The sequence below is a fragment of the Ornithodoros turicata genome, chromosome 1 (genome assembly GCF_037126465.1).
Source record: "Ornithodoros turicata isolate Travis chromosome 1, ASM3712646v1, whole genome shotgun sequence".
In the NCBI taxonomy this organism is placed as follows: Eukaryota; Metazoa; Arthropoda; class Arachnida; order Ixodida; family Argasidae; genus Ornithodoros; species Ornithodoros turicata.
This window is the reverse complement of record NC_088201.1, coordinates 179,270,767-179,295,478: the sequence shown is the minus strand read 5'-3', so window position 1 is coordinate 179,295,478 and position 24,712 is coordinate 179,270,767. Positions and strand designations below refer to the sequence as shown.

Below are 24,712 nucleotides of genomic sequence, written 5' to 3'. Positions count from 1 at the left end.
ACAACCGTTTCAACACATCGGGAAATCGGCGTAGCTGACCTTTAAGTCTACGAACTGGAGCGCGTTTAGCCGCACCGTTGAGTCTTATGCTGAACGACGACGCCCCCCCCCCCCCCCCGTTTCTTTTTCGGCTGTAGATGCTGAACACGGCAGATTGCGTGCTGTGCGTCGTCGTGCTGAACAGAAGGCTCGCCGCACCGGTCTTCGCTGCCACCTTGTCGAAAGTCGACGAAGCCGTCACTTGGTTACCGAAAGAGTGAAAAATAACCCCCATATTTTTGCCCACTATCGCGCACAACGTCGTTGTTTGATAACACACAGAAAGCGTTACTTCTCAATTCGGCATATTTTTTACGCATAAATATTTTGAAGATTGCCGGAACATGGACAGTGCTGCCAACAAACGGCGAAAAAGAGCAACTTGGGTTTCGGGTCCAGGGCTCCCAGGGATTGGTCAACCCTTACCACGTGAGAGTTAATTTTGTAGAGAACAAAGTTCACGCACATTATCTTACAGCTAAACGCCATTTTAAAAATGACGCTTACTTCCGTAGTTCCTACATTGATCAAGCATTAATAAAGCATTCCGCTACTTCGCCGCTACGAGCTACGATCCGCCGCGCCATCTGCAAGGCCGTCTGTGTGTTATCGCGTTTATTGTCTACTTCGTGGGTGGTCGTGTTGGTCACCCGAAACAGAAAATAGAAGTGAATGACGTGTCTGTGGCTGCTGTGTCACGTACAGACAGGTACAAGATACTCAAAGTTGTATTTAAGATAACATAACGCAACTTTGAACTTTCATCACTCTATAAATACTATAAATACTGACGTTAGAATGTAATTAAGATAGAGTGTAAATACACGAAAATTAAAGTAATTAAGATAGAGTACGAAATACTTCAAAAAGTATCTGAAATACAATTAAGTTACTATTTATCCTTGAGTGCAAAAAGTCACCGGTCACTGGTCAATGCGGCAAGTCGCCGCTATATGACATGAATCACACAAACCCAGCATACTACGCAAGCCGTTCCTGTGTGGTAGGAGTCATTTAAACACAAGTCCCAAAAAGATGACAAAGAGATGCTCCATATCTCCACTAAGTATATGTAACCCAGAACAAAGCAAACTTCTAGCAGGTCCCTGCTCGGCGAGATCAGAATTCTGCGTTACCGCGTTAGGGCACACATAATGGAACCCTCACTCGCCAAGGATTAGTACACACGAGGCAAGATCTCTAAATGGAGACTTCCAAGAAGGGCCAATGTCCGGGTCAAGTCCGAGGGACTCAGGAAACTTCCACTGAACAAGCAAGATAATGGTAAAACGAGACGCATAAAGTTTGAGAGGGAGATCCAAAATATGTAATTAGAGTATTGAGTAGAAAATACAATAAAATGTATTTTAAATAGAGTACAAATACACAAAACAAAAAGTATTGAGTAGAGTACCAAAATACAGCAAATTGTATTTAAAATACAGTATTTTAAATACAATACTCAAAATACGTACAAGTCTGGTCACGTATTAGAGAGACCTACATATGCCTGGTGTAGTTTTGGTGTTCGGGGATGCGAAAATCATCTTCGTTCATCTTCGACGACGAGCACAAGATTCCTCAGGACAGTGCGCGAAAACGAATGTGGTTCGAAGCACTCGGCTATTAGATACAGCAGTCGTGTCCTGTGTGCTGAGCTCATTTTGCTGCCGATGACTACGAAGATGCCGTAGAAGGCGAATTGCGAAGACGTCCGAAGCAAACTGCCGTTCAGTAACCAGTGATTTTGCTTCACCGAGGTGACGAGTTCAACACAACGTCTTAGGTATGTACAGGTGTCACACATGTATAAATTATAATATAGCGATGACGTATTCCATTTAACTTATGTTATCCTACTTGTCCCGTGCTGAACATTGTCAACATCAACAAATTTAATTTTAGGGGCCTTCCAGTGTTGAAGTGGCGTGAAGTGGCAGGACTGCTTCGTGTGTGTGTGATCCAGGCACTCAAGTTGACATGGCAGAAATAGCTGAAAACAGGTATGCAAAGTCCACAAATGGAAGCACTAGATCTTTTACGTGTTGCAGACTTTCTGACGTTTTGGGGGTCTTTGGACAGGTGCAGAACATTAGTATGACGTCAACCATAGGCGCAGACTGCGGGGGGGGGGGCGCGGGGGCCCTTGCCCCCCCGGAACATGAACTAGGGGGGGCGCCGCCTCCCCGGGAAGCCCCGCTAAGAGACTGACACCAACCTTTGGGGCTCGGCGCGCCCGGGTCAAAAGAGCGAAGAGGCACCAACCCCAAAAATGCATCTTGCAATTTGTAAAATATGTATCCGCCCACCATACTTATCACAGTAGAAAGTAAGACAAGAAAGAAAAACACAACACATAGCCTGAATTTCGCCCAAAGCAATCAGATCAATGAAACGAAGCAGTCGAAAAGGTACCAGCAGCTGCCAGTGAGGTGGAACAGTAGAATCTTCGGAACACATATCCGTTGGGAGCGGGTTCAACTCCCGCTGCTCCATTTCATTGACCATGGAGGAGGAGGAGGAGTGTCGTTGGGAGGAACCGAGAGGTCTGCCTGCCTGATTAGGCGGCATGTTTCCCGGGAAGGGAAAGGTGGTGGAGAGGAGGAGAGGAAAGGGTGAAGTGGAAGACCGAGCGGAATCCGCTCGGGGGGAGGATAGCTGCGTCCATGGGCCGACTTCAGGGGAACTGTGCCGGCATACGCCTATTACACATCTGAGGGAAACCCAGGAAAAACCCCAGACGGCACAGCCGGCCCGCGGATTCGAACCGCGGACCTCCCAGTCTCCAAGCGCACGCGTTACCGCTGCGCCACCGGAGCTGGTTTTTTTCTTTTTTTTTCATTGACCATATTCATAATATTGCGCGCATTTCGGGTCAAACACCGAGGATTCAATGCGTTTTGTTCCTTTTGCAGTCAGTTTTCAAAGGCGTAATGCGCACATGTTCACTGTTCACGTTCGCTCTGTTTTTCTTTTTTTTCTGTTCTTCCTTCCTCTTATTTGTATACCAGTTCTGCATACATCATAAGATCCCGCCAGAGTGTGTGATTAGTTTTGTGTTCATTTTTCTTTTTGTTTCCTTTTGCTTTCTTTTTTCTTTGCCTTTTTTGTCTACCCCATTTCTCTCATGTTTTGGAATAACATCTGGCTTACCTTTCTTTTTTTTTTTCTTAATAAACAAACCCCCCCCCCCCGCCACAGTACTTATTTCGCGGTGCGCCCTTGCCCCCCCTGGGAAAATGAAAACTCTCCGCCTCTGACGTCAACAGTAGAAGAAGAAACCGATGAGAACTACTATATTCTTTCAAGGGTAGAGCAATACTTCCTGTTGAGGTAGACTAAGGAACGCTAATGAATTTTCTAGAGATGCATCCTTTACACTTGAATTCCCAGTGAAACAGCTGAAGTTCATTGTCTTTGAAGCCCCACTACTGGAATTGTTCAAAGTGTGTCACAGCTGCAGTGAGCCATGCAACGTTACCACGTCATATTCGTCCTAAATTTTCAGAGTTCCCCTATCTCGGACACAACTGTCATTTCTCTTTATTATATATATATAAAGAAAAATTATTACATTAACCCATGCTCTCCTGATCCTACCTTCTCAGAGATTAATGTGGTTCTCCATGCATTGCATTGGCACTGCCTTTTTCTACTCATGCTTTCAGTTTCTTGTTGTGTTGAATAAATCTTCAATTGAGAGTTTGCAGCCATCACACTTGTCTACTGTGTTTGCCACTCATCTATATTGATGTCCTACAACGGTATAGCACATCACATGCCAACAACCTACCAACAACAACCAAAGAACCTTGCCTGGTCCTACTTTTGGATGTTAACTACATGTGGTGACATCCACATATATAAAATTTTAGTCAACGTAGATTTGCTGTTTTTGTACAACCTTCATTGTATATTTCTTTTGTCTCACTTAGCACACGTGAAGAAAAGTTCTCATCTTCATCAAGATGACAGGTCATTGTTGGATAAAAAGTGCACAAATGGTAAAAAATAACATTCTTGTTAAAAGGGAAAGACAAAACAGTTTATTTTTCTCTTGTTTATTTTGTTGCAGGTTTTACAACTCTATCAAGCATGTCAACACATCAGAGGGCAGGAAGACCTGCTCTGTTTCCTAAATCCCCGGACAATAAAAAAAGAAGGCTATAGAGTTGTGACAAAATGTTGCTTCTGTTCTTACATTATATTTAAATTAAATGTTACGATGCGTTTGTCGTGTACACTGAAGCCACTTTCAATTTGCAGGGCTGTCAAAAGTACTTTACAAAAGTACATCTCGATTACAGTAACAGAGAACTTACACAATAAATTATTTAGCCATTTGCAGTATTATTGCCCACACCAATGCTGCATGGTTAACCTTGAACCCAGATTAAGGGTTGCAATACTTGACGTCAGCCCTGAAGTCCTTCTTTACGAATGTTAGTTGGTGATATGATAATGAATCAGTTACAAGTACTCCTTTTAGCAAAACTGAGTTAATTAAGTGTTAAATCCCAATCTCGGTTCAAATATTAATTGGCATTTGGAAATCTGGTCAACAAGAAGTATATTAAAAGGTTATGAGCACAGTTCAGCTGAGTGACACTGATGAAAATTATCTCATTTACTCCTCATATATACAACACGAGAATAATCTAGAAATACAGATATGCCCCCAGGTTACTTAACCCTCTAGGAACAAACTAATAATTATAATATGTTGTGACTGCAAAGAAAAAGCAATGAGAAAAAAATGGGAAATGAAAATTTGCTGACATCAATATATGCAGATGAAAGATGTTCAATATGTCTCATGTTCTCATGTTCAATATGTACATTTCTACAAGTCAGCACACTGATGGGGAAATCGTCCCTAATAGCATGCACGACGCAAGCAGGAAGAATACTTTCTACTGTACTTTCTCAGAGCACCCCATATCCTCCTTGTGAATAGCCGACAGGTGATGTGACGGAATTTCCTGCAGAAATAAGGGTTTGCCGTTCAAGTAGCGCGTAAAGACCACACGGCACTTCCGTGTATGTTGCCATGCTCTCCAGTTTCTCGGATGTATGTAAAAGACACTTGAAGTACTTCGGCATCCAGGCACAGTATTTTGAAATATTCGTTAGTTGTGATGCAATTGTCTCTGCTTTTCACACGCATTCTCTACCTCTCGGGAGCAAAAACACTGGTCCGTGGTATCCATCGGTTTGCATTTCCCACATGAACACCTGCACGACGAAAAAACAGCGCTTGTTTCGGCTTACGCAAGTGTTGCTCCCTGATACATGTAAATTTCACAAACCAGTCCGTCTTCACGGCGCGGTGAGCTACTGGTGAGGACGAATGTGACTCCGGTAAATCTCTGGACGAGGAATCTTCTGCTGCGAAGAACACACATTCCAGCACGCTATCGCACGAACAGAAGTTGTGTGAGCGATAGTTCTCGAATGCGGAATTCCAGCGCACTCATGTTCAAGAAGTTCGACGTTCTCGACGTAGAAAGTGGTCACAAATGCTAAGGCCATTTTCGTTTTCGCCGGATTAGCGACCGGAAGCGCGCGTATGTAGTAGTAGTCGCGTCCTATCCCTTTCGTGTCAGGGTGGGCTTTGGCACTTCGCCTTCACAGGAGTCGTGTCATTGCCTCTGGGACAAAAAATAAACTAAAAAAACACACGGAAAAAACTCGAAAATAGATGATTTAGTCCTCGTTCTTTTCTTCTTGTTCACTGCTTGCGCTCCTTGCGCCTTCTCCATTCCACTAGGCGGCGCTTCGTGGTTTCCACTTCCGCCATTTCCGCTCTTCTGGGCGCTGCTGGCTCTGCGTCGTGCATCATGGCGTGGTTCTGATGGGTGCTTTCCCGAGTATTGTGCTGGAATTCGCTGTCAGTGTTGCTCTTGGGGTCGCCTTTGGCCTCTGTCGTGAGGCAGAGGGCATCGGCGATGTTGCAGTTCCTTTTGCCTCCGGGCAAGCTCTCACATAGTAGGACTACGTGGGTGATGTCCTCAGCAGGCGACCCGCATATTTTGCACGCTGTGTCCGTTTCCCCGAAGAGGTAAGGCGTATTATATGCGTCCTCGACAGATGGCGCGGGGTGATGCAATTGTTGACAGACTGCTCGGTTTCCTACTAGGTCTCTGGACATGCAATCACGGAAAATTCGATTACAGAAAAACTACGGCGATTTCAGAGGAGTTCTTTGATATTTGAACTTTTGAAGGTTCAAGCTTTTCGCTGAACATAAAGTTTCGATACGTTTATATTCACTTTTCGGTCCCTTTAAAGGGAGACTCCGGGAGAAATCGAAACTATCGTAGTAAATGTGCATATGAGTCCCAAATATGGTTTAGAAATTAGAAGCAAAGTTGGTTTGGCGGTCGGAGACGTATTAGTTGCAATAAAAGCCGAAAATTGTATACCGAAACCGAAACTCCAGACGGCTTCCTCTCCGGCCTCCCGTACCCTGTGTGACGTCACCGGTAGTCTCCCGCGGGCCGCAGGCTGCCGTCTGCATCAGTTTCGGGTACGCGCGCGTTATAGCTTCTCGGTGGAACATGGATAACGAATCATCTGCTTCCTCCATTTCTTCATCTGAGTGTGACTACAGTTCAGACGAAGAAATTCATTTCAACGAACAAAACGTATGCATAGACGATGAGGAATCGCCGTTCATGACTGATCCCATGCCAAGCCAACGAGGCCGCAGCGAGGAAAGCGAAAGCAATTGTGATCGTGTGGATGCTAGTCTATGGTGAGTAACAGCGTATATGTTTCTGCTATATCAGTACGGTTTGACATTTCTTTTGTTGCGGGCGACGTTAATAAAACTGAAACTATAGTGTATAGTGTGAGGGTTCGTGAATTCGTACGAACAATGCACGATACTTGGTACGACTGCACGCTGCGATCCTAGCCCATCCACCAGTGCAGTCTTTCAGCCGAGACACACACACACATTAACAAGCGCACAGTGGCATGCTGACTGCACGTGGGGAGTGCTTCCGCCAAGATTTTGAATTCGGTGTATTTTGGAAGTTCATTGCATAACCAGACAGCGGCACCGTTCGGGCGATTGTGTGAGTTGGTGCTCTGCAGCATACATGCTTGCTTAGCAAGTAATGCTTAGCAGTATGATGTGCGTTTTTACTGTTATTCTTTATGATATGCATTTTGCAAAAGTTTACTTCAAGAATATTTTGCAAGCTACAAGGACATATATGTGACGAAGGAGACAACAGGCGAGAGAGTCACGCGAAGAATACGGGTTTATTCTGTTGCACTCAGCAAGCAACTACACTTCCCATATCCGTTCTTGGGGTCCCCAAGCAGTTTGTGACCCTGTCCCCCTTTGGGGTTAGATGGGGTGCAGGAGGGGCCACCCAGTCCAGCACAACTGGAAGGGAGCCTCGGGCGTTACACATGTAATTAACATTTATTTGGCAGTGCTCACAAACTTGCTTGCAGAAATGGGACACACGGTAACAGACTATCAATTCGGTGGGCAAAACTTTTATGAAATATTCACACAAACAATTGTACATATGTTACACATGTTATTGCCTAGGATTGCATAGATATTATATTTTGTAGAAAGCTTTACAACACAACCAATAAGTCACTCAGTAAGCATATGCACTGTTTTTGCATGCACTGCATTTTTAGGTGCTCATGTGGCCGCTGCCGTCCAATGGAAGACGATGAGAACCTGTGCTGCCAAGAAATAGATGAGGTTTCAGATGAGGCGCCGTTTTGCAACCTCTCTGTGTCCGCGCACACCGCCATGAAAAATATGGAACGTGATGAAGGGGCTTTCGGCACCAGTGGTCCAGCGGCACCCATTTCAAACCTTTCCAATTGCCACCGCTCGTCGGGAACGCCAGGCTGGGAACGACCATTGTGCCCTCACCACAGGAACCGGGTCTGCCGTTCCACTGTCAGCGGATTCGTCGCTCTTGCTATCGCGGTTGTCCTGGACACTTCGCCAGGAGTCCTCTCTTGACGCTCCCTTATCCCCCACGAGTTAGAAACTGCACTTCAGATATCCCCCTTTCATACTTCTCCTGGTCCTGACAGCATTACATATGTAGAGGAGGTGGTGTTCCTCTACGTGAGTCCTGACCGGTGATGATGGAATGTCCCAGCGGACAGATGGACGTGGCCTCACGCTAGGGCGGTGCCTGTAAAACGCAGCAGAGGCACGTCGTCGTCGTCGTCGTCGTCGTCGTCCACGGGTTGCGTGTTCAGATCACGTTCGGGTCACCAAATATGTAGGAGTCCGAGAGGAATGAAGTGAACAGCCCGGGTGACAACAACAACTAGTTTATTCGACGGGATCGCCTAGGTTGCTATAGATCACGCGCTCTGCGCTCTCTTCGTCATTGTCGCTGCTGACGACATGCTACAGATACAATGTACACCAGAATCTCCCCCAGTGTGCCCGTAGCACACTGCTGATGACCTACAACCGTTGCTGGCGAGATGGAGTAGTCTTTGGTGATTGGAAGCTTCCTATGGTGGTGCCTCTCTTGAAGCCTGGCAAATACCCGCACGCTCTGGACGCGTTTCGTCCAGTCTCTCTCTCACCAGTTGCGTTGGGAAGGTTATGGAGCGCATGGTGTACGCCCCACTGAACTCGTACTTCGAAACCACACAATTCTACCCTGAGGTAATGGCAGGATTCCGCCAAGGAAGATCAGCTATCGATAACGTGATAGCCCTCGTTTCCTCTGTGCAAGAAGCGAAGTCGGAAGGACTCCTCAGTTCTGCCCTCTTTCTTGAAGTCGCAAAAGCCTACGACAGTGTTCTTTACAGCGTTCTAGTTGCACTCCTTCAGGAAGCCGAGCTGGATGGCTGCACACTCTCATGGCTACGCGATTTTCTTTCGGACGGACCCCTGTTTGTTCGTACGCGAGAGGGCGATAGTGCCACGTACCGTGTGCACCGCGGCGTTCCGCAGTGCAGTGTTCTGAGCCCCTCTTGTTCAATGTCATCATGGCGCACCTGTCCCTTCAACTGCCTAATCATACAACCATTACCATATATGCGGATGATATTTGCATATGGACTTCTGCTGTGCGGCGGGATACCATACAACGCCGCCTGCAGTCTGCTCTGGACGCTACTGTGTCATATCTCGCTGATCCAGGGCTATCGGTATCGCCAACCAAAACCATGACTATGGCATTCATGCGGCGCTCATTCTGCAGCTACCCCCTCTTCTTGACAGGATCAAGACTGCCGTTTGTTCCCTGATGCAAGTACCTTGGCGGGATCATCGATCGGGGACTAACATGGGTTCGACAGATTACTGCCATCTGTGACACCACAGGCTCTTACGTTAACGTGCTACGCCGCCTCTATGGGTCCTCTTGGGGTCTTTCTTGCACCAACCTCTTCCAAGTGCACAACTCTCTTGTTATGGACACTTTACGCTACTGCTTGCCTGCGTTGCACGGTATTTCTCTCTTCAAGGAACGGCAACTGCTTAATCTTCAAGTTCATAACTGTGCACTTGCTTGGGAGTCTCGAACATCACGGAAAGCTTCTCTGCTATCACCTAAGCGCCGGTTCCTTCCATGCTTATCCTCCGGGACAAATAACCTTTCAAGCTCACACACGCTATCTGGTACGAAACCCATATCACCACCTTCGTGATGTTACGCAGCATTGCCCTGCTTCTGCGTACGACCATGCTGTTCTGCGCCTACAAAGCCAAATCCCACCATCGCATACCTTGTTCTCCTATACGGAGCCGCTGTGAACCTTATGTCTGCCCTCCGTACACACATCCGTCCCTGGTCTTCCGAAAAAGAGCCATGTCCGAGCTGTTGTGGCATGCCAAATAACGCTGCACCATCTCCATTCCCGGCACTCGAATCGAACGGAGATTTACACTGATGGCTCTATGGCATCCGATGGATCGCATCATCTGCTTTTTATATTCCTGAGGAGGCATACGAGCGCGGTTTCAAGCTGCTGCCCGCGCTGTCATCAACCAAAGCAGAAGCCTCTGCTATATTATCTGTTCTGCGGTACATCTCTTCGTCGACGAAGAGCGTGGACTATTCTTTCGGATAGTAAGTCGGCCCTGACATCGTATTCGCAAAACGTTATCAACGACATCTACGACATCCTTTGCTCGCATGCCATGCTGTCATCTCTAGGCCACAGTGTACACTCTAAATCGTTTTACACCTTAAAGGGTGTAAATCAAAATGTTCATGGCGCACACCTTTTAAGGTGTATTTTAGCACCCTCATGGCAATTGTGGTGTAAAGGGTGTAACGCCGAATAAAACTGCTGGGTTTGTAGCAATATGCTGGTAACTGTGTATTCACAATCACCAGCATATTGCGTATAATCACATTGAGGTCCATATATGTATGCACATCAAGGTGATTAATTATGTGTGTAAACATGCACAGCCGACATACAGACAATCATATATGGCATGGCTGTTGTGCATGGCAATGAAGCATGGCAGCTGTATATAGCTTTTCGTGAAATTGTAGACCTTCTCATGCGCAGGTACCTCCCCCATATGCATGTTGACTACTTAGAACGTTGCATTTATTCGTTTCTTCAAGGCTTTGCAGTGTTGTACCCACAAATATCCAACCCCTGTAAAATGCATTACGTTGTTCATTATCCGCGACTCATCAGGATGTTTGGTCCTCTCCTATCTGTATGGTTGTACGCGTTTCGAAGGGACACACTAGCATTTTAAAGATGTTGCTAGAAAAACTCGACATTTTAAGAACATAACCCTTTCATTAGCAAGAAGACATCAATTTTATCAAATGTATGTGTGATTGCAGCCCTTCATCAGAAATGCCACATCTACTGATGGTTCCAAGGGGATAATACTTCAACATGCCCCAGAAGCAATTCAGAGTTACATTCATGACCGTGATATTCACGCCAGAATCTATAGTCTATGTGAAAAGTGCAGTTGATAATGATAACACATTTGCTGTTGGCTGTGTTATTGCCAAAGAATCTTCCGAGGAGGACTTACCCGTGTTCGTTGAGATTGGAGGCATATATGTTATTAACTCTGATACCATTTTCTCATACAAACATTAACTGCAGTTGAGTATGATGAGCACTATCATGTATTTGTTCTGTCTTGCAATGAGGAGCGACGTATTATAAGAAATTTAAGCACTATCTCAACAGATCTTCTAAATCTGCATACATTATCAGATGGTAGGCGTGTTGTAAATCCACGCCATGCACTTTTGTAATGTAACTTCCCGTTCCCTGTTGTTGTATACCGGGTGTCTCAGCTAAATCCCGGGCTAAATAATTCGCGAATGGGTGCACCAATCGAATAAATTTCTTTTTTACAAGTGTCTGTTTGATACCACCTACAAGCCGCACACCCTGTCAACGAGTGCGAGGGGCTCATTATTTAAATAAAAATTCAAATGAGTTTTGTGAAAAACATGACTTCTAAAGCAGGGCGCCGTCGGCATTAAAATGGGTACTACCCCTTTTGAGACCTTCGGTGGACACCTTTTAAAGAAAAATCTGCCATGGAAACAGGCCACTTGTTCCATTAACTAATTGGTTTCGGTTTACAAATTTTTGTAGCGGCTGGTCGCGGTGAAGCGCAAAAGGACGCTCTTCCACTCTCTTATCCACCAATGAATTGCGTGTTCTTGAGCTTACTTCGCTATGGGGAGTGCTGAAGAGAAAATGGAAAGCATATGATATCAAGGCACTATGTGATTAACTGTGTTTCCTCCATGCGATCATAACTGAGAAAGGGCGCATATCAGTCAGATAAGCAGGGTGGGGACTGGCGTAGCCTGTCTGACGCTACTTTTTCTTCAGCACTCTCCTTTGCGAAGTAAGCTCAAGAACACGTAATTCATTGGTGGATAAGTGAGTGGAAGAGCGTCCTTTTGCGCTTCACCGCCACCAGCCGCGACAAAAATATGTAAACCGAAACGAATTAATTACTGCAACAAATGAACCGCTTCGGTGGTAGATTTTGCTCTAAAAGCTCTCCACTGAAGGTCCCAAAAGGGGTAGTACCCATTTTAATGCCGATGGCACCCTGCTTTAGAAGCTATGTTTTTCACGAAACTCGTTTGGATTTTTATTTAAACAATGAGCGCCTCCCACACATTCACACGGTGCGCAGCCTGTAGGAGGTATTGCACAAATACTTGTAAAAAAGAAAGTTATTCGATTGGTACACCCATTCGCGAATTATTTAGCCCGGGGATTTAACTGAGACACCCTGTATATTTACTTTTGTTCATGTGAACGAAAATAAACATACTCCCTTTATACACCCAGGCGACACACTTATCACCATATTTCACCTGAGGGTGTAGTACACCATTGTTACACCCTCAGGAACTTCCAAAACAAAGTTGTAGGGTGTGAAAGAGGTGTGATCTTTGTTAATACACCTATTTTACACCTTTAAAGGCGTGAAACGATTTAGAGTGATATGATTCGAGTGGATTCCGGGTCAGGTTGGTATCTCCGGGAATGCCCTCGCCGATTCTGCGGCAAGGTGTGCCCGTGCAGCTGGGTCTGTCATTTCTTTTCCGCTTTTCCGCTTTTCTGTCTGCCAGCTATCCATTCGCCGATACTGCATGAGTAGCTCTCAGGCCTTTTTTCCAGGATTCTGTCAGCACGATCTCTTTTCCGACTCACTCGATTGACCCTACGATGACCCACACACTGATGGGCCGCTACCCCAGGGAGGAAGAGTCCTTGCTCAACAGGCTTCGACTGAATGTGGCGCGGACTCCACTGCTCCTCCTTAAGATGGGCCACCTTTCGTCGCCCAACTGCCCCACCTGTCACGTTCAAGAAGACATTCCCCAGCTGCTGTTCCACTGCACCCGTTAGCGTCAGCATCGTCTTCTCCTACGGTCGCGCATCGCTCGCCTGCAGATTTCGGATTTTTTTCCCAGTTACGCTGCTAGGCCCCACACAATATAGTCAGGTGACAAAGGAATTTGTTCACTTCCTGCGGATCTGTGATCTTCTGGGTGAACTGTGATCAATTCCGTGGTTGTTTTCCTTTTTCGTTTTCTTTCCTTTTTTTTCTCTGTTTGCTGGGAATAGCAAGCCGCCGTAGCGGAGGCTACTCTTTATCTCTTTTTTCTATATAATAAACATATTCCTCCCCTCTCATACTGTATTGCAGCGCTGCTAATGTACGAGGGTCTGAAGAGCCCATTTATAATGCACTCTAAGAACCGCAAAAAAGAAAAAAAGAAAAGTGTACCACGTCTGGGTACTCCCATTGAAAAATCCTACAGGAATTCTCACAGGAAACATCTCACAGAATCGTAAGCGAAATTCAATGGGATTATTGCCCAGATTCTTACAGGTCTTCTCATAGAATTTCTCACAGGATCTCTATGAGATCTCATAAGGCTTCTCTTAAGGGCTTCTCATAGACATTCTTATAGCGTGTTTATCACAGGACGCAGTTCAAATGTTCTTATAAGATGTGCAGGAGACAGTAAAGAAATGACGTTCTACACCAAATGACAATCTGTGTCATCTGTTCACCCTTTATTTAAATCGTTCAAAAAAAAATTTGCATGTGCAGAACAAAAGTACTCAGCCTTGAAGCCTTCGGTAGATTTGAGGGGTTCTCATTTAGATGTCGTTGATATGAATGTGAAATAAAAATAGAAAAGAAAGCAACAACTTCATAATGTCAATTGTGACATTACGATACTATATATGTGCTTTTGTTTGGAAAAAGCCATTCTGGCAAAGCATGTGTTTGCAGAAATTGGGTGAAGGAGCACGGGTTTTAGAATACAGGCACGGGCGCAATAAAAAACACAGTCTAGAGCGGAACGCCCACTACTGTGATGCACAAGCTCAGTTCAGCCGGATATTAATTTATACTTGCAGACAACGGCGACTAGTGTGCGGGATCAGCTGTTTTAGCGATGATAAGGCATATCGGTGTCAAGAGATAATTGTTGCGAGTCATATAGCCAGTGGCGTAGCCACGGGGGGGGGGGGGCTAGGCGGGGCTCGAGCCCCCCCTACCTGCCACGGACCGACCCACACAAATCGTGCAAATCCGAGAACATAATATATGGGAGGGGGGGACTAGTGTAACGATCGCGAAAGTTCTTGTAGTTCATGGCATCTATCTAAGAAGCACTCTTGAATGGTTTTCAAAGTATGAGCTTTTCAAAATACCAATCTCGTGACACCACCTCATTGATCATGACAGCCAATACATGTAATCGTATTGTGAACGTCTAAATCAACTATTTTCGTTCCTTTTTTTAATCCTCCGTTTGCAGTGTGCACAAGTATGTGTGTGTTGTCGACACAGGATCAGCGGGCGGGGGGCCGAGTTTTCGTATCGAGCCCCCCCTACCTTGGAGGTCTGGCTACGCCACTGCATATAGCATTCCAAGGAAAAGAACGAGCCGCTGCTTTAATTTTCACGCTCGTTTTATGGACTAACACATTCTGCTTTTATGCACCTTCCGTAGCCTAGCACCTTCTGTAGACACCGTAAAACTTACCGTAAACACATCTACACGGTGTTTACGGTCTTACGTTTGGTAGAGAATGTGCAGAATACGGAAGGTGCCGAAGGCAGAATGTCTTATAGGTTCGCAAAAAGAGCATAAAAATCGTATACAAATAAAGATGCATAGCAGTCATGCATCTAGAGTAGTCATGCGTTTTGGGTTATTATTCAAACGCGAGAGAACAACATCAACAACTCTATTACAGGATGATGGCTGGGGAGTTTCATCGCCAGGGGCCGAACTCTATATCCCATTGCTGGCGGTGAAGCGGGGAATCAAAGAATGAGCCCCTTCAGAATAAGGATCGAAGTCTAGTGGTGTTCAGAAAGATGCTTGGCCCCTGGCCACATCCGGCACACCAACGGGAGAGATTTTCTAACAGTATAAAGCACAATTCGACTTGCGCAGCAAGAAAGTTGTAAAAAAGATGCAATACAAATATACAATCAAGCAAGTCCTAAAAAAAACACAGCTTGAGTCCATAAAAACCATGCGCAGCGCATGGCAAGACAAGAAATGTCATTATGTATAATGTGTAAGTGTTTGTAGTACTTTCCTCATCTCCCTCCCTTACCAAAAATTGAAGAGGCGTGGAGGTTACTACAACTATTGAACAAATACGATATTTGATGGTTCGCTGGGGGAGATATAATTTTCACTAGCGGGAGATCAACAATATTCTAAATACATAATTTTGGAAGCTTCAGTACAGTACTTGCGATATTAGCGTACGCTAAGTTTGTATACCTCAATCAATTAAAAATTTTGGACGTTACACCGAGCACCTCACGCAAACAGTACATGAAACTGGCTACGGTGGACGCGATGCGTGGACGGATTCGAAACCCCCCCACTAGCACGTTATTGCCAGTCGAAACAATGTGAGGAACTGGCCTTCTGAAATAAATTTTCGCACTCCAAAACACGAGGGACGGGTATATTTTCTTCCAGTAGTAATAAGGTCACTCTCGGTTTCTGCACAAAAATAGATAAAGCCGTAAACCTCTCCAAGACGCCTGTAGTCAATTACACGAATGCAATGCCCTCTACAAATGCGTTCTCCTGAGATGCAGTCACGAGGTTGAATGAGATGACTGAGCTTACCTCCACGCATTTTTACTCCTGCCCGGTTGAACCCAGCCACGCTGCCGTCCTCAGCATACCAAAACGCTAGTTTAATGTTCTTGTTGAGGCCTTTCTATGTCGCTGTCTCGGACTCCGTGATAAAACTTGACGAAAGTATCGCTTCCATGCCGTCATCGATGTAGTTTACGTGGACGTATATTGCGTATTCGCACCAGACTGCTGCACCGTTCACTACATGTGTTTGAATGGAGACGCCAAACGGTCACACCACGACCGCCACGGACTACTACTAGATCATCTTTCGGAGGCACGGTGCAAGTCTGAGAGAGAGAAGCACAGTAGAGAGAGAAACATGGCGCCAGTCTGTGGCGTCACTCAGAGGGGGGCTGCTGTGAGAAATTCGATGAGGAAGCGTTTCTCTTACAGGTCTTGAGAGAAATTGTGAAGTTCTCTTAGAAGTCGTGAGAGATCTTACAGAGCTGTGCATCTTTTCTCACAAAAACCATCCGTGAAGCTTCTCTTAAAGGGAGCCTCCGCAACAAAAACGTCTTGAGGTAACAGTGCGACATCAATCCGTTCCGTACGATATTTCAGCATATACAATTTCTCATCCCCAAGTGGCCCATATATTTTCCTTTGAGTGATTAGGCGCTCCTCCGGGAAAAAGCAGTCCAGCAACACTGGGCTTCACCTGACCGGTGTTAAAGTGTAGTAAAATAGGGGTAGTGGGGTAAGGCGCCGGCGCCCGCCATACATTGCTGTGAGGCGGCGAGCGTGGAAGGATTCCGCATGTGTGCCGGAGCGCTGCAATCGCACGGGCTCGAGAGCTTGTCAATGTGCGCCTTGTTCTCCCCACTGCGTTTGGAAAGTTCCTTTTTTAGCTGTTTGGTGTGCGTTGATGGTGGTCGCGCTGTGATTAAATGCAATGCCGGCACGACGACGACAGCGGCACTGCTTCGCTCCTGGCTGCAAAACCGGCTACCAATGGGCGAAGAACGAAGAGCAGCCGTCGCTCTTCGCAGTACCGAAAGATGAGAAGCTGAGGAAGCTTTGGGAGCGGAACCTGCACCGTAAGGACAAAACTCTTGATGAAACTTGTTCTGTGTGCGAGCTGCATTTCGAACCATCGTGCATTGTGCGTGATTACGTGCACATCATAAACGGAAAGGAAGTTCGAATGCCACGTGGGAAACCAGAACTGTTGTCGAACGCTGTGCCGATATTTGCTTCCAGATACACCAAGCTATTTGTCCAGGAAGACACCAAAGCCAAGGCCTCAGAGGAAGCAAAAGGCTGTCGTTGTCACTCCTGGTGAAGATGCCAGCCCCAACAGTGCTGTATCAGAAGCAGCTAGCAGCAGCACGCCAGAAGAAGCTGTTTCGGTGCCGCCGAAGCCTGCTTCTACTATGCTTCCTGCGGGTGAGGAACAACCAGAACAACTACCCGGCGAAACAGAGACAGCGTTTGGAAAACACTTACTCACGTTCAATGTACCATCTGTCTATTGGAGCTGCCATCGTGTTCCGAACTACAAGGGACTGGTGTACTGCAAATTAAAAATGACAAACAACGAAATCACAATCGAGAGAATGGTGACATTCTACTGGGACTTTGTGTCAGCCGTCAAGTACACAGCATATCTGTGCAGCCGCATGGTCGAGGAGGGACAACTAAACAGCTGCCACGAAGCAGAGATACTTCTCCGAAGCGTGGATTCCTATGGCATCTGCAAAGGTGCATTGCCAGCAAGCAACTTCAACAAGTCTAACATCACAAAGAGCCTCGAGCAGCAGCTCACTACACGTGACAACACCTACTTCAGCAAACACTGTGCCGGAAAGGAGCCTTCAGAAGGTACGTTGCCATGCCACTCAGCTCAAACAGGTAGAAGTGTGTGCTTCGGTGCCAACAGTTTTGTTTTGTTTTGCAGGGCGAGCTTGTGTCTCATGCAGGTACCTCAGAAAAGCACTAACGCGTAAGTCAAGGCTGCAGCGCTCAAAGAAGGAGCATGTACAAAGTGCTACAGACTCCGTCTGACACTGCAAAAGTACGGGAGACTTTCATCACGATATGCTGACCTCAGCTTGCAGCCACATGAAGTGCTAGAGACGGAAATTGCTACTTTGCCACCCAAGCAGCAAGAGTGTGTCAGGCACTGCTTTGCTTCGGCAAAGAAAAAGAGTTCCAACGGAAACACTTACTCAAAGGAGTGGATACTTCAGTGTATAATGATGAAGATGGAAAGCCCCAGACTTTATGAGCCAAACAATATCATTTCACTGCCAAGCAAGAGCACCTTGAAGCGTCTACAGAAGCGGGTTTTGCTTTAATCATAAGGTGCTTGACAAATTGAAGCAGAAGACAATGCACATGGACAGCTTTAAGAGACATGGCGGCCTACTAGTGGACGAGATAAAGCTATCGGAACACCTCACGGTATTGCCTACTGGGCACATCGAAGGTTTTGTCGACATAGGCAGCTTCACAGGCAAAGGACACAACGTTCCCTGTGACCACGGCATGGTCATCATGTTCATTCCTTTCACTGGGAAGTGGTCACAAATTATCGGGCTTTTCGCCACCAGTGGAAATGCCAAAGCGGAAGTACTTGCGAAGATACTCATAGAAGCTACCATCCTTGCTGAGTCAAGTGGTCTCCTTGTAGATTTTATCACATGCGATGGAGCTTCATGGAATTGCAGAATGTGGAAGATCCTGGGAATTGGCATAAAGTCAGGGAAGGTCACTTGCAAGCTTGAACACCCGGTGGATTCGTCCCGTCATCTACACTTCCTGTTAGACTTTCCCCACCTGCTAAAGTGTCTTAGGAACACCCTGCTCAAGCACCCACTCAACACTCCGGAGGGCATGGTATGTGATATAAAGAGTTTTTTTAGGCTTGTCGTGGACAACATTTTGTGGTGGCACTTCAGGTTTCCATGCAGCCTCTAAGGGAAGCATTCAAGATAGACTCCAGCAATGTCACCCTGAAGGCGATGCCTGGCCTCACATCTGTGCATCTGCAACCGAATAACTTTGAAAAGATGAGGGTGACCTATGCCTTTCAACTTTTTGGAGACCGAGTTCTCAACGGCCTGCAGTTTTACAAGCATCAGTTGGAGACGTCCTGGGGTAACATTGATGCAACAACATGCTTTTTCACGTATGTTGAAAGCCGCAATTGGTTTATTTTTCATGCGTAGTCTTAACTTTCCCTAAACAAAGGAACAGCTTCAGTACACTACATAAACATGTATCTTTCTTTTCAGGACCATCAACTCCCTGATTAAGATAATGACCTCACGCTTCACTGCGAAAGCCTTGCGGCCAGGTTCCAAGGATGTGCAGAACCTGAAGGACTTCCTTGAATTTTTGTCTCGTTGGGAGTCCCATGCGAAAGGAGTGGGGGGATTTTTGAGTAGTTCAACAGCAGATGGCCTTAGGGTTACTATATCTAGCACCTTGGCACTCTTGGACTACCTTTCAACACAAGGCTTTAAGTACCTTATGACATCTCGACTGAGCCAGGATCCCCTTGAAATTTTCTTTTGGAATCGTCAGGCAATCGTGTGGCTCAAATGACCACCCAACACCAACACAGTTCTTGATTGTTGTGAATTGCTTGTCGTTTTATAACCTAGCAAAGACAGTGACCCCTGGCAATGCAGAACTGAGTGAAGAAATTAATTCCTTGCTTGATGCACGTGACAGCCCCAGTCCACAAGCTAACCTCGACGGATTCATGCAGAAACCATGCTTGATAGCATTCCTACAGAACACAGAGGCTACGTGGAACAGAAGAGTGATGGTCGACTAATCCACTACATGGCAGGTTACGTTTCCCGCAAATTTCTTTCTCGCAACAACTGCTTAGAGTGCCGCGACTTTCTTTTGGAGAACACTCCTCAGAAGAGCAAGAACGCAGAGTTCACAGTACTTTGTGACAAAGGCGGACTGTTGTATCCGTCCGAAACTCTCTTCCTAGCGGTAAAAAAACTGGAGGATATATTTACGTCATTCTTCAGTAAAGAGAAGCTGTGCGGGGACAGTATAATTGATGTGACGATGCTGGTGAAATCACGCTTTGCTTATGCTTTAGGCTGTGGTGAACATACAGATGTACTTACGACAGAACTAGTCTAGTTTTATGTTATAACAAGGCTGCATTTTTATGTAAAAGGGCTGGGCTCAATCAATCACGAGAAGCGCGACGGAAAAAGAAACTACACATGAAGCTGAGCCGCTGTTCGTGATAAACCTTTGAGTAGTGGAGCCATTACATTTGTTTTGTTACATTCAGTGAATGGCATAGTTTTCTTTCTGTGATACAAAATATTAATTTCTCGTTGCTCTTCGTGCTATAAAGCAGAATAAGAATAAAAGCAGCTGAGTTGACTCATGTATTGTGCAGCTTATTTCCCATCAGCTCACGCCCGTTTCTTACCCGTTTTCTGTAAATGATACTAATACAACGCTGTATAATACACTAAGCTTTAATACAAATCATCTAAATAAGCTAATATCAGCATATAGCCAATATCTATCGAATTCGACAGTGACTCCAAAAGTGCGATGCGCACAAATAGTGGGCTTCTCTTAAAGGGACAGTCGCATCGACCACAGATCGATTCCGAAACCACAGTGAAATGAGATTCCCCGTCCTTCACTGACCATGACTCCGAAAGTCCCGTTCCGATCGACGGAATACTTTTTGCATAATTCGTGTGTAAGCGGCGCTACAGCAGACGACGGAAGCGGGCGTCAAGCGGAACTCCCTGCTGAGAATCTTTAGCAACGTCACATGGAATCTGACCAATAAGAACGCGGCGAGCCAGAGGAGTCCCCGCGGCTTGCAGCTTGCATGAGCAAGGTCAGGGAGACGAAGGCGAAGGCACATACGGAGATGGCGGACTCGGAACGCGGAAGTGGCGAATCGTGCTGTTCAAATGCCTTTAGTAATAGCTCCCGTGACGAATATACATGTTTGATGACGGCCAATATTCGACGGATCCGCTTATTCTGCAAGTCGCTGGTGATGTACGTGCCGCAGCTGCGTTAGCGCAACAGAACGAGCCTCAGGACCACTGCTTTAGGTACGTTCATGATCGGAGTGCTCAATACTTAATCCCGTGACATTCACACTACGACGCAGGAAACAATCCAAGTGTTTGTGCGGCGTCTGTGTTCCTCAGGAACTGGATGAGTACCTATATGCTGCAGTGCTGGTGAAGTGGTAGAGTTGTGCAATGACGGCACGCACCACACGCACGCATCACACTTTGTTCCCAGCTCCCTGTCATCGGCCAGAACTTCTAGTGGTGTATCTACCGCAGTATTGCAGCGACGATCACAGTCTTCGCCTACTGTGCCCACGATAGATAGGCACGTCGAGCAATCCTTATTTTCGTAGTTGTCGTCGTTGTTTGCACACACGACGAATGCCCCATGAAAGTTACGAAGGCTCTAACCAACTGTGCAACTCAAGGGCAGGGTTAGAATTAGAATGATTGTCAGGAAATTACTATGCTACGTGTTTAGCAAAGTGTCCTTTCTTTTTACAGCTACGTAAGGTTCACTGCTTATTGTGTGTTTACAAGCTGAGTTTGGAGATTCCTTGGACCGAAAAACAGACGACAGATACCTGGGTGTGTCGTCCGCATGATTCGCCAACGTTTTTCCATCCTGGTCCTATCAGGACTATCATCTTTAGTGTGCCTCATTTCCTGTTCACACCTACACCATAATAGACTTGCGTAGTTTCCAATTGAGAAGTGTGAAACAGAATCTGTGTTACCACAGTAATCCCGAGAAGTGCAAAGGAATAGGCAGGAGCAATAAACTACCTGGCCATAAGTGACAGTTATACTTTTAATGATAGTGTAATGCTTCTTATCGTTGGCAGTATTATAGCATGTGAGGGATATAACACGTCAAATAATTTCAGGTAACGTTTCATAACTCACTAATGGTACAGTTACACCTCATTATCATAGTAAGTGATACATCTGTCTGGGAATATCCAAAATTTGTCATTCCCACGGAAGATTGTTCTGCCTTGATACAGCAAAACAAATTTTGATACCTGCCATTGATCCAATTTTTTAGCACCACTGTCTTGAAAACAGCTTTCAAGACTGTAACTTCAGAGATCCTTGGCAGAGCATTACCTCTTGTCTATGTATTATAATAATTATTATAATGACAGGCAATAAGTTACGCAAATGTGAATAAATCTTTGTGTTGACTGAGTGTTGTCCATTCAAGAGCCATTGCACAAGTCCACATCCAACTCTTCACGCACAGATATTTATTATTTGCTATGCACAGACAGTTATCAGCGTGCACCACACTGGCAATGTCCCTTGGGATCTGAAGCGGGGACTCACAAAAATAAAAAATAAAATAAACAGTTTTGTAAGTACTTCAATTGCAATGAAAACGGGACGATTGGACAGTAAATTGGACGGTTTCATTATAACAGTGGTACACAGGAAAAAAACTCGGGGTGTTGGGGGGATCTGGATCGATCTCTGGGCATAACCAAGTGTAAAATTTTAGAAGGGTTAGTACATCCTGAATTGGCCCTCATGCCTCAGACCCCACTACTCGATTAATGCACCTCCCTTTTACAGTAAGAGGCCTCTTACTATCTACGGCATATCTTATCAAAGCTCACAGGACAGCAAATTTGGCCAATGCTTATGTGACAGTGCCTCGTAGAACATGCAGGTTTTCTGTTGAATTGACACTACATCTCTGGTAGCCCCTTTAATGTCTGGAGGTAGGTGCATCATTTTACATTTAACCAGCAGTAATGTATAGCATTGCAAAAAAGGAAACAAGGGCTTAATCTCAACGCTGCATCAGTATCATTCATCATCTCACAATAGCGTTGTTGTTGTCAGCCTCTGCACAAAGATTTGGGTGGACCTGAAACGGACCTTTTTTTTTTCTTTTCATTTCCTGCTGTCAAGTTATTTTGTCTTGGCATGTAGCTGTGAGATGTCAGTAGAAGCCATGAAGTCATTCTCTTTACTTCTTGAACTTGGATGAAGAAAGCACTGTTCTGGAAGATCCTAATTTGTCAGAGGAGTCGTAAAGGCATTAGTGTAAAAACCAGGTCTCTCAGCAAAATTGCCGTGCACACACGTACATTGTTTGATGCCGTTTCATGGATGGATGGGACTTGATCAGCAGCACCTGGTCCTTCTATAACACAGAACGTCAAAAGTGCACCTCAAGTTGGCTACGACAACCGCAAAAACCGCCGCCCTACAGCACACAAACAGTTCACAAACAGAGAGATAAAAGGTAACTGGGAAGTGGGTTATGGCGCTTATGTTACGGACAGAGGTACTGTTTGTATAGTGCCTGTTTCTAACACCAGCACACAAACAGCGTCAGTTCTTCCTTTTAGTGATCGGAGTTCATAGTTTGCGAATTGTTCTGTGTCCAAAAATTGTAAACACATTATATGTATTTAAGTAATATACGTACCACTTGCGCTTGACCCTGTCGAACTGCCTGCAGCTGTAACACACATGAAAACCAATCATGTCTACCACATTCCACAAAAGTCACAGGTTCAGTAACAGTGAAAGTTTCATGATAACGCGTCCGACAACGAGAAAAGTCAATCACGTTCATATGAATGACATCACTTGAACTTGTTTATTGTATTTTATTTATCTAGTTATTAATCATAGGTTAGGGGATACCTTACGTTGTACTGATTTCGTCTTTTGCTGCTAAGTTACTCACGCGCAAGAGTGACAGACCCGATTGGGAAACTACATAGACATTGTGACTTACTGTCGAAGTTGCTGGCTCGCGTTGTTCGTGGAACACTGTCGGAACGGCGTCAAGTTTCAATTCGTTCCTTTTTTGTGTCAATCCAAGTTGATGTTCTCATCCAGGTACACATTATCGGTGAAATGCGAGGAGCATACCCGGACAGCATGAACACTCCTTGCTTCATCTGGATACCTGCTAGTGATATAGCTGCTTCCAACTTTCGCTTCGTCTGGGGTCTGGCTGTAGCTGTATCCTTGGCGTGCGAAATCAAACATCGAGGTTTTCCAAGGAAGTTTTCCTGGAGTCGGGAACGCTGCGTCGGTTTCCAAACGACATCCCACGCGAAGGATGCAAGCGTAGCGATAGTATCCGAGTCACTAGAAAGTGTCACATGTGAATACGGGCGACGTGCTGGAAAAAAACAAAGCAGCCCCAGACTTGGCGGCAGACGACAGCGTCCTTCACAGCGGATTAGCCAGATTCGACCTTGCGTCACGCGATGTTGTTGGCGCTGGCGCTTTCGAGGATCAAAACGAAACCGGATCTTTTAAATTCGATTCCTCATCACCCGGTCCGTTTTGGAAGGAGAAAATTTGGCAAATAGCTCGTGGTAGTGTACCGAACACATTGGTATTGGATTCGTAACCACGGTTCCGGATGCGACAGTCCCTTTAAACCCAAAATAAACTGCCCAGTGGCTTCTTAATCTGTACACCTCTCCCGGTATGTTAAAAAGGTCTTTCCGATTGCGTTGAAAGAAAAAAGAGCATTTCTAAGCGAAGAAACGAGCTGCAACCTTCATATAACTATGCAGCAAAAGCGATGGTCAATGCAGGCACCATACAGCCCATGCAAAAGTGCCGCCACCTCGCGTCGTCGACATTAGGTGGGGCGTCTCCGTCTGCGCTCTGAAACCACCAGTGGCGTAGCCAGACCTCCAAGGTAGGGGGGGCTCTATACGAAAACCCGCCCCAATCCCCCCTCCCCGCTGATCCTGGGTGCGACAACACACAATACTTGTGCACACCGCAGCATGCGGTTGAAAAAGAAAAAAAAAAAAAACTAAAATAATTTTTTTGGACATTCACAATACGATTATACTGTGATGTCCAATGAGGTGGTGTCACGAGATTGGAAGGATTTTGAAAAGCTCATACTTTGGAAATCATTCAAGTGTGCCGCTTAGATAGACGCCATGAACTGTAAGAACTTTCGCGATCGTCACAGTGGTCCCCCCCCCCCCCATA

At 45.7% G+C, this 24,712-nt stretch overlaps 1 protein-coding gene and 1 pseudogene across 1 annotated transcript in view; both read left to right on the top strand.

Annotated features, from left to right (window-relative positions):
* Nucleotides 1-24,712, top strand: part of LOC135378833 (uncharacterized) — a 78,219-nt gene that overhangs the window by 11,700 nt on the left and 41,807 nt on the right. The gene's annotated exons all lie outside the window — the stretch shown is intronic.
* On the top strand, nt 17,786-19,488 carry LOC135379144 (uncharacterized; annotated as a pseudogene).